Source organism: Manis pentadactyla, chromosome 2, assembly GCF_030020395.1.
Source record: "Manis pentadactyla isolate mManPen7 chromosome 2, mManPen7.hap1, whole genome shotgun sequence".
NCBI lineage: Eukaryota > Metazoa > Chordata > Mammalia > Pholidota > Manidae > Manis > Manis pentadactyla.
This window is the reverse complement of record NC_080020.1, coordinates 178072730-178082225: the sequence shown is the minus strand read 5'-3', so window position 1 is coordinate 178082225 and position 9496 is coordinate 178072730. Positions and strand designations below refer to the sequence as shown.

Sequence of the window (9496 nt, the reverse complement as noted above, 5' to 3'; positions counted from 1 at the left end):
GACCACTAAAACTTCTCCATGTCAGCAGTAAGGCATTTCACTTTCTTATCATTTGTGTGTTCACTGGAGTAGCACTTTTAAATTTCCTTCAAGATCTTTTCCTTTGCATTCACAATTAACTGTGGTGCAAGAGGCCTAACTTTCGGTCTGTCTCAGCTTTCAACATGCCCCCTCATTAAGCTTAATCAGTTCTAATTTTTATTTAAAATGAAAGACAAGTGGCTTTTAAGTGGCTTTTCCTTTCATATGAATGTTTAGAGGCTATAGGGTTATTAAATGGCCTAATTTCAATTTTATCTCAGGGAATAGGAAGGCCTGAGGAGAGGCAGAGAAATTGGAGAATGGCCAGTGGGTAGAGCAGTCAGAACGCCTACATTTGTTTATCAAGTTTGCCATCTTATGTGGGTGCAGTTTCTGGTGCTCCAAACAATTACAACAGTAACATCAAAGATCACTGATCACAGATCACCATAGCAAGTAGAATAATAAAGTGAAAAAAGTTTGAAATATTGTGAGAAGCACCAAAACGTGACACAGACACAAAGTGAGCAAATGCTGTTGGAAAAATGGTGCCGATAGACTTGCTTGACAGGGTTGCCACAGACTTTTAATTTGTAAAAAATGCGATATTATATGTGACACACAATAAAGTGAAGCACAATAAAATGAATTGTTTAAGAAAGATGTTAAGTGTCTTTTGTAGGCACACACAGATACATAGACATATGTGGTGACTAGAATTCTACCAGCAAAGGATGACTAAGCAGAATGAGGAACTTGTTTAGATTACAATAATGAAGTTTCCCAGTGCTGCTTGATAGACATTAGAGGAAGCTAAACAGAGCACAGACATCATTTCCTTTGGCTTCTGTGTGAAGCCCACATGGATAATCCCTTCCGTGCTGCCACCCTATATCAGCCTTTAAGTTAAAGGAAAAACCACAGAAAGAATTAGCAGGTTCCACTTGATGCTCTGCTCCGACTAAGGAGTTTCAAAACTGTGTAGGGTGGAGTAGGAGACATTAGTAAAGAAAGAATGGGGGGAGATGAAAGAAAGTTAGGCGAAGCTTGCTGAAAAACATAAACTTAGCTTGAAATAATCACTGATAGCCCTCAGGGATTCTGGCTCGGGTTCAGGGCCAAGGGAAGATGAAATCCCTGGAGGAGAGCAACAAGGAAGGGAAATGAGCATTGATGATACTAAACTTGCTGCCTGACTCCATTTGGGCTCCATTGAGTTTCAGGGGGCGTGTGCACACGGGTGCGGATGGGAGGTCATGCGGTGCGGCGGGAAGTGCTGTGCTGTGGGGGCCTGGGACCTGTTTGAATGCCCAGGCTGTGACTTACTGCATTTGTAACATGTCTGTGTATGGGTTTCCTTATTCCTCAAATGAGAGTAATAATGTCCCCCTTGTAGGTTTGCCACTGGGACTACTGTAATAATACCTGTAAGTACCTGGCATGTGAGGGCACCCAACAAATCCTAGTTTCCTTTCTTTGGACCCTGCTGATCACCAACAGGCTCCCATCTGCCTTTCCTAACTGATTTCTCCTGTGCCCGTCTTCCACTGCAGACATACTGCCCTCTCAGTGGTCCTTGGGAGGACCATCAGGTTTCGGTCACCTCCTCTGGCTCATGCACCCCAAGGCCTAGAACACTCCTTGGCTCCGGATCTCTCATTCTGATTCCTTCTTCAAGGAGCAGCTTAATGCCTTAGCTCCCCACTGTCTCTTTGTACTTCCCTCCATTTCCATGGTGGAATCTTAGGCCTCTGAATTTCTCTACCATCTGTTTGTACCAGGCAGTTAGAAGTAGTTGCATACTCAGCTGGTTGGAGTATCAGCCATCCTTCCTGTTTTAGAGTTTGTCTTCTGTAGGGTCAGAAACATGTCTGTTTTACAATTTTACAGTCTGTTCCATCCCTCCTAAAACCTAGTTCAGTGCTCATGCATAGCAGGTGCTCTATAAATAGCTGTTGGTCAAGTACTGTAAATGACAGAATTTCCAGCCACTTACCTGAGCTCGGGGATTCTGCTGCAGCTGAGAGAGCAAGCATTTCCTATCGGCTACCACCCTTTCACCTGCTACACCATTCTAAGTACTTTGCAGCTATGAATTCAGTTAATGTTCATAATAACTGTTGGAGATTTATACCATATTATTCCAATTTTACAGGTGAGGAAATTGTGGCCCAGAGAGGTGAAGTGACTTTTCCAAGGTCACACAGCTAAGAATTGTCAGAGTCAGAGCTCTATCCCAGTTTGGCTGGCTACAGAGTTGATGCTCTTAGCCCCCCACTTTAAACTTCCCCTTCACAGTAAGAGATGGAGTTATAGTTAGCCCTGACTATGAGTGCCAGGAACTTTGCTACATACCACATACATTTTATATTTAATTTGTACCACAATCACGTGAGGCAGCTTCATCCCTATTTTGCAAATAAAGAAAATGAAGTTAATCAAATTGCCCAAGAACCCTGAGCCAGTAGCCCAAGGAGATTCAAACTCAGGTCTGCTTGTCTTCTAAATCCATGGTTTAAGTACTCTGCTCTGTTGTGGATAGCTTTGGTGCTTACCACCTTTGGGTTAGCTATCTTGTTACCACAGGAATACCCTGCTTACTGCACCACCACTCACCCCTATCAATTGCAGCAATATTTCCTGTTAGTCCACAGCCAGCGACACACTGGGCTCTAGGCTTTTCTGTGTTGAAAGGGAAACCTCTGTGGTCAGATACAGCTAGGCAACTAGCTCTTCCCTGCTGATACTAGATTTTAGGCTTCAGAGGATTTTATTCTTTAACATCAAATATTGCAAAACTTTCCTGAGCTGATTAGTGTGTGTCTGTTTCTCTCTATGTATTTGTGCACTTGTACGTAGTCTTAAAACTTTTTAAACCTAACTCTACTGATATCATATGCATGCACAAGAAAAAACTGCTGTGTGATCGAAAGTTATGTTTTGTCAGTAATAAGAAAGCAAATAACATCATAAAAGAGGGTCACTTTACTAAGAAGATATATAGATGGCAGATAAGCACCTGGAAAGATGCTCAACATCATTAGTCACTACGGAAATGCAAATTAAAACTATAATGAGATACCAGTGCTTGCCTATTGGAACACCTAAAAAGACTGCCCCTCCCAGTGGTGGCAAGGGTGTGGAGGAACTAAAACCAGGGACCGCTGGTGGGAAAGTAAAATAGCTACAACTGTTTGGAGAAAGTTTGATAGTTTCTACAAAAGTTAAGCATACACTTGCCATTCCATTCCTGGATATATACCCAAGAGAAATGAAATCAAACGTCTATGCAAAACTTATACATAAGTGTTCATAGCAGCTTTATTTGTAATAGTCAAAACCTGGAAACTACCCTAATATCCAATAAAAAGATAACAGAGAAGCAAATTGTGTATAATCATACAATGGAATATTACTCAGCAATAAAAAGGAATGAATTGTTGATACATGCAACATGGATGAATTTCCAAATAAGTACGCTGAGTGAAAAAAGCCAGACAAAAAAGAGTACATACTGTATTAATATAAAATTCTAGAAACTGCAAACTAATCTACAATGACAGAAAAGAGATCAGTGGCTGCCTTGGAGGAGGAGGAGGGCAGAGGGGGGGTGGGAAATAGGAATTTCAAAGGGAAAAGGAAATTTTCGAGACTGAGGGGTATGTCCATTTACCTTGATTGGTAATGGTTTCATGGGTACATACTTATCAGTACGAAACTGATCAGGTTGTACACTTCAATGTATGTGGCTTACTGAATGTCAGTTAATATTCACTGAAGCAATGCTTGCACATACAGGCTTTCACTTGGGGTTTGGCAGGACGTAATACCCTGCTCATGACTTGGCTGAGACACCCCTGGCTCTTAACACTTCTGAGGGGCGAGTCCCTCCTGACTTCCAGAAGTTAGCAAGATTTAAAGCACCATTCCTTGTCCCATTCCCTGGTATGCAAAAAGTATTTGAGAGGAAAATTTGGACATACTAGAATGCTTTGGCAATGTTCAGGCTAACTGAGATTTCTTGCTCTTTGAATATTACGCAGGTACCCTCTTCATATCAAGTCTTTAGCTTGACAACCTTCCTAAAGTTGTAAAGCCAGGCTCCTGCCTCCTAAGAAGTACAGCAAAGCTGAGATTCTTGCTGCTGACTGAGGATCTTGCTGTACTGGAGGTGGTCCTCTGGGCTTCAGCCTTTATTGTATGGGGCAGGAGAAGGAAATGAGGAAGTGGACAGCATCTGGACAGAGTCCACTAGGAAGTTGCTCTCTTATGCAGTTGCCCCTCCCCCAATCTCTTACATTGACCTGATTTCCTGTGACTTGCTTCTTTATTTTAAAATTGGAATCTAGAAGAAAGTTCCTATTATTTTAGAGTTCTGATCAGTTGGATTTGGTCCAATGAAAAGTTTCTTATAATCCCTACAGTGAAAGCTCAGAGGAAATAGATTCTCTGAAGTGTTTCAGTCTGTGAAGCTGAATGCACTTCCCAAAGAAGGTCAGACTGACAGAAGAATGGTTAGCTGGTGAGCTCATGTAAAAACGAAAATGCTGTGGACTTTGTGTTCAGATAAGGATGCCTGTAGTTCCTCCCAACAAAGCAGAAGATCAATCCACTGAAGCCAAATGATTTTAAATGATTCTGAATTTTTCTACCCCTACTACAGAAGGGGGTTTTATCTCATAGACAGTAGACAGATCAAATATCACACTGGCCTCATCAGTCCCTAACCAACCTCTCTGAGCCTCGCATATGTATCTGTAATATGGAGATAGCAATGCCTATGTTTCACCTTTGACATGAGGACTAAATAAGATCATGTAAGTAACAGGACTATACTGGCATGGGTGGTCAATATACAGTGGTTTCACAAGATGTTAAAATGAAATAGTTTTTATCTCCATTTAGTTGATGCCCTCAGAAGGATCAGAAAAATAGTAGATGACAGATATTCCCACATCAGAACCACGTGGAACTTGCAAAGGGGTAGCCAAACCCAGTTCTGTGACGCTTCGCTCTTCTCCCATCTGAAAGATCTAAAAGAGTTGTAGAGATCAGTTGGAAATCAGGCAACTGTATCTTTGGGAAAAGTGGTTGCAGTGCAATGGACTTTTCCTTTCCACCCAGTGGGGGTGGTGTGAAGGTATGTCCCTTCACTTCAAGCACACTGAAGGGCTTCAAGAAGACTCTGACCTTGACCTGTACCTGGTAGAATCTGTGCTGCCCAGGGCCTGGTGGGAGATCACACCTGGGCACTGCCGAAAGGCCAGAGGTGGGGCTGGCGGGTGCCCTGGGGGCAGAGGCAAGGAGAGAAGCTGCACTGGAGTGAGCCTGCACTCTCTGGCATTGTTGGGGCCATGGATGCATGAGTGCACATTTCCCAGCATGGGCCACAGGGGAGAGAGGGCTCTGTTCAGCTTTTAAAAAATCCTGCCAAAGAGGACTGCCTGAACAGGAGGGATGTGAATGAGCTCAATAATAGGAGTGGACCATCAGATGCTCAGAGACTGAAAGAAACAATGTAGGCAGCGCAGCCATGGGAACACACATGGCCCGCCTTGTGGGAGTGCATCTTAATGTCTGGAAGAGGCGGATGTCTCTGAAAACCCACCAAAACCTCCCTGAGGAGACACACGTTGAGAGGACACCCACACCAGGTGAGGGTGGTGCCGGGAAAGTAAGTCCTTTCCTGTGCCTTGCCTACCCGCCTGGACCATTCTCCCTCTGGAGCAGCAGGAGGGAGCTGGGCCAGAGGTACAGGGCAGGGAAATGGAGAGAAGACCTTACCACACCGGCACCTTTCCCCACGGCAAACTTCTCAAGTCTAGCAGCTCATTTGCAGAAGGCAGACTCCTTAACTCTAAATTAGGTTCAGAGTGTTACGGAATGCTAACGTTTTAATTATCCAGTTGGGATGGCTTTGTGCCTTGAAGTGGCTGGAAGTCTTTTTATTACTTCATAGACACTGTAATGAACCTGCCTGAGAGTCCATTCCAGGGTGGGAAAAGATCTAGCCCCAGAGAACAGACTCAAATGGCTTATGGGAGGAAAAAAGTAAAGGTGTATGTTGGTTGCCTCCTAGGAGTCTGGCTTTTCAACATTATAATGACAGCAGCTATTGTTAGGATAGAAGATATTATTCATGAAGGCATGCGCAGCAGTCCTGAAGGCAGCTCACTGGCAGCTCCCAGTTCTCTCTTTTCCAGGGACATAGTGTGATTGCACTTCCCAGCCCCACAGGAATTTAAAATATGGCTATTAGAAAATTTTAAATTATACATGTGGCTCACATTATGTTTTTATTGGATAATGTGTTTCCTGAGAGTAGTTCCTTTATCAGTGTGAGTGGTTCCTAAAGTGAGGATGTCAAAACATGGAACAGATCCTACAGCCAAACCACGGTGGATGTATAATGGAGCAAGAAATACACGTTTGCTCTTTTGAGCCGCTGGGGTTTGGGGCTGTGGTTATTGCAGCGTGAGTACCCTAGCTACCCTGAGTGGGTCCCTGCGGAAGAGGAAAGCAGCAGAGTGAACTTCCTGACCACCCCATCCTCTAAAATCTCTGTGATTGTCTGCCTTTTCTTCTTTAGACCATGATCATTAACCAGAAATATCCAAATATTTTAGGATTGTCCTTGTCCTCCTAAATAGACTCTGGTCTAGTAGTAATCCAGAAGGAGAATGGTAAATCCAATATCACTGCATGGATTTTTTTTTTCGTGAGTATCTTAACGCACAAGGAAGATAACTGTGGGTTATCTTGTTTTTGGGTTAGCAGATGAGGTCAACACAGAGCCAGAAGATTCACCGTCTCAGTTTGGTGATTTGTTTCCTGTCACAGTGTGTGATCCTTCTATAAACAGCCCACCCTTTCTTTCATGCCTCCCTTGCAGTTTCTGTTGCTTTCTAAGCCTCTCTGTGAAGTGCTGGCACTATGAGGGTATTTGGAGCTGGGCATCCCTGGAAGAATGGTGGCAATCAAGCCTGTTGTTGTAATCCAGGTGGGAGAGGACCGAATCACAGCAGTGGAGGTGAGGCAGGTGAGAGTGCATTTCAATCAACACCTGAGCAAATATTTACAGAGGGTCTACCATATGTTAGGAACTGTGCTAGGATGAGAAGCAGTTGAATTTTCCTCTCTGCCCACAGAGTCCTGAAGTTCATGATTTTAGCACCATGTGATCACTGAGTCCTATCACGGGACGATAAAGAGAAATGAGCTGTTCAGAGTGGGTCTCCTAGGAATACTGATAACTGAGTGTAGCTTTGAAGGTGGATAGGATTAACAGGCAAAGAGGGTAAGGGAGTGATTTGAAAGATACTTGCAAGGAAGTATCAACAAGAGAGGAAGGAATCTGGATGATTTTCAGTTTATGATTTAGTGATCAGAAAGATGGTCATTTCATTGAGTGTAAGAAATGAAAAAAGGAATAGTTGAGTTGGTGGAAAAGGTGATATGTTCACCTTTTTACCAAAATGTGCTGGCACTGTGAGGGCATCCCTGGAAGAATGATGGCAATCAAGCCTGTTGTAATCTAGGTGAGAGAGGACAGAATCACAGCAGTGGAGGTAGAAAACTACTGAATTTAAAGTTATAGTTAGGAATCCAGGAGTGACTACCCAGTAGCACTTAGGGATCTAGAAGACTGGAGCAAAGAAGAAAAGTCGAAGTGGAGTTCTAGATTTCTCAGTCATGGGTTTGTCCTTGGGTATTTGAAGCTGTAGTAATGGATGAATGCCCAGGAGGAACAGAAACCCATGTATTCATTTGCTCATGCGTTCGGTACTTTACCCACTCCGTGGTAACTGAAGAAATGTGAGATCAACCCAGCTAAGTGTATACACTAAAGAACAGGAGTGTAGACACTTCTTTCAAGATGCCTGATTGTGCAGGGGAAGAGATGAATAGCCAATAACTAGATGGGATAGGAAACCAAGAGAACACTTTATATGGATGAGAGAGACCGTCCAGAATTAAAAATTGGTTGAATTTCACTTACACCTGAAAAATATTTTTGTCAATGGGAGAAATGTAAGTCAAAAATTTCAGTCAGTTGTACACATAGAAATTAATATTATTAAAATTTGTAGAGATTTCAATATTTATTAGTGTAATTGTCCACTTATGTTTATTATCTGATTCTTCTGCTCTGCAAGTAATGGAAGAAAACTTTGATTCAAAAGAAATTGTTTGGATAAACTTTAATTGACTATCTGCTAAGCTAGATGCTATGCAGGTGCAGAAAAGTCAAGACTCAATCATGTCCTCTGGGACTGAGCATCTATTTATAAAGATTAATTCCAGTGAACTGTACAGATGATCTATTTCTAGAAAATCCCTTAAAAGTAAAAAAATGCAGAAGATGATCAGCAAAAAAAAAAAAAACAAACCCCAACAAAGATCCACGCACTGCCACAGGTGTAGATGCACTCATCCCACCAGTTCCTGGACTTGCCATGGGAATGATGAAGGAGATATCTAAGCTGGCCTGTGCATACAGCAAAACAACAAATTTGACTGGATCTATACTGTTGGAACTCAACCAAGAATTAGGAGAAGTGCAAATTGTAGCACTCCAAAATCTTACAACCACAGACTATTTACTGTTAAAAGAACATATGGGATGTGAACAGTCCCCAGGAATGGGTTGTTTTAATTTATCTGAATTCTCTCAGACTGTTCAAGTTCAGTTGGACAATATCCACCATATCATAGATAAGTTTTCACAAATGCCTAAGGTGCCTAACTGGTTTTCTTGGTTTCACTGGAGATGGCTGGTAATTACAGGTATGCTTTGGTTATGTAACTATACTCCTATTATGTTAATGTGTGCGCACAATTGAATTAGTAGTTTAAAACCTATCCATGCTGAAGTTACTCCACAAGAAGATATGTCAAAGAAATAATCAATCTTCCCAGGTTTTCTTCTGCCTGCTACTTCTATAGCTTTTCTTCTTCCTACCTAATTACAAACCTTTAAATAGAACTCGTGCCACATGTCGAATTTACCGAGTATCATTATTCTTCCAAGTGGTAAAGACACCTCAAGACAAATGCTGGGCATAGAAGCCACAGGGCATAAATATGCAAAGAAGTAAAAAGCTAACCTTTTCAAACAATAAGGCTTCTCTCTCACTTACCAACTTAACATTTCCCTGTATGGCCCCGGAAGATGACTGGTTAGCCAGAGACGGGTAAGATTCCTCAAGGGAGGAACAACCTAAGACAGGCACAGTCTCAGGGGGCCATCAGGTGAGAAAATGGGGATCAGCAGAGGTGAGGCTTAGAACCTCCCCCCTCATGTTCTGAGAGAAATCTTCTGCATACATGGATGTTTATTGCCCTTGTCTAGCTCAGATTAACACATAGTCTACAGGCACACACCTGATCATCTACATTTGCTCTCTTACAACACTAAACTCGGTTTTCTACCTTTATCTCGTATCTACCTACCACTTCAGCATTTTATTAAAAA

The 9496-nt window shown here is 42.4% G+C and overlaps 1 protein-coding gene across 2 annotated transcripts in view; it reads right to left on the bottom strand.

Annotated features, from left to right (window-relative positions):
- The window catches only part of FBXO48 (F-box protein 48), a 72212-nt gene that overhangs the window by 19502 nt on the left and 43214 nt on the right, over nt 1–9496 (bottom strand). The window lies entirely within an intron of this gene.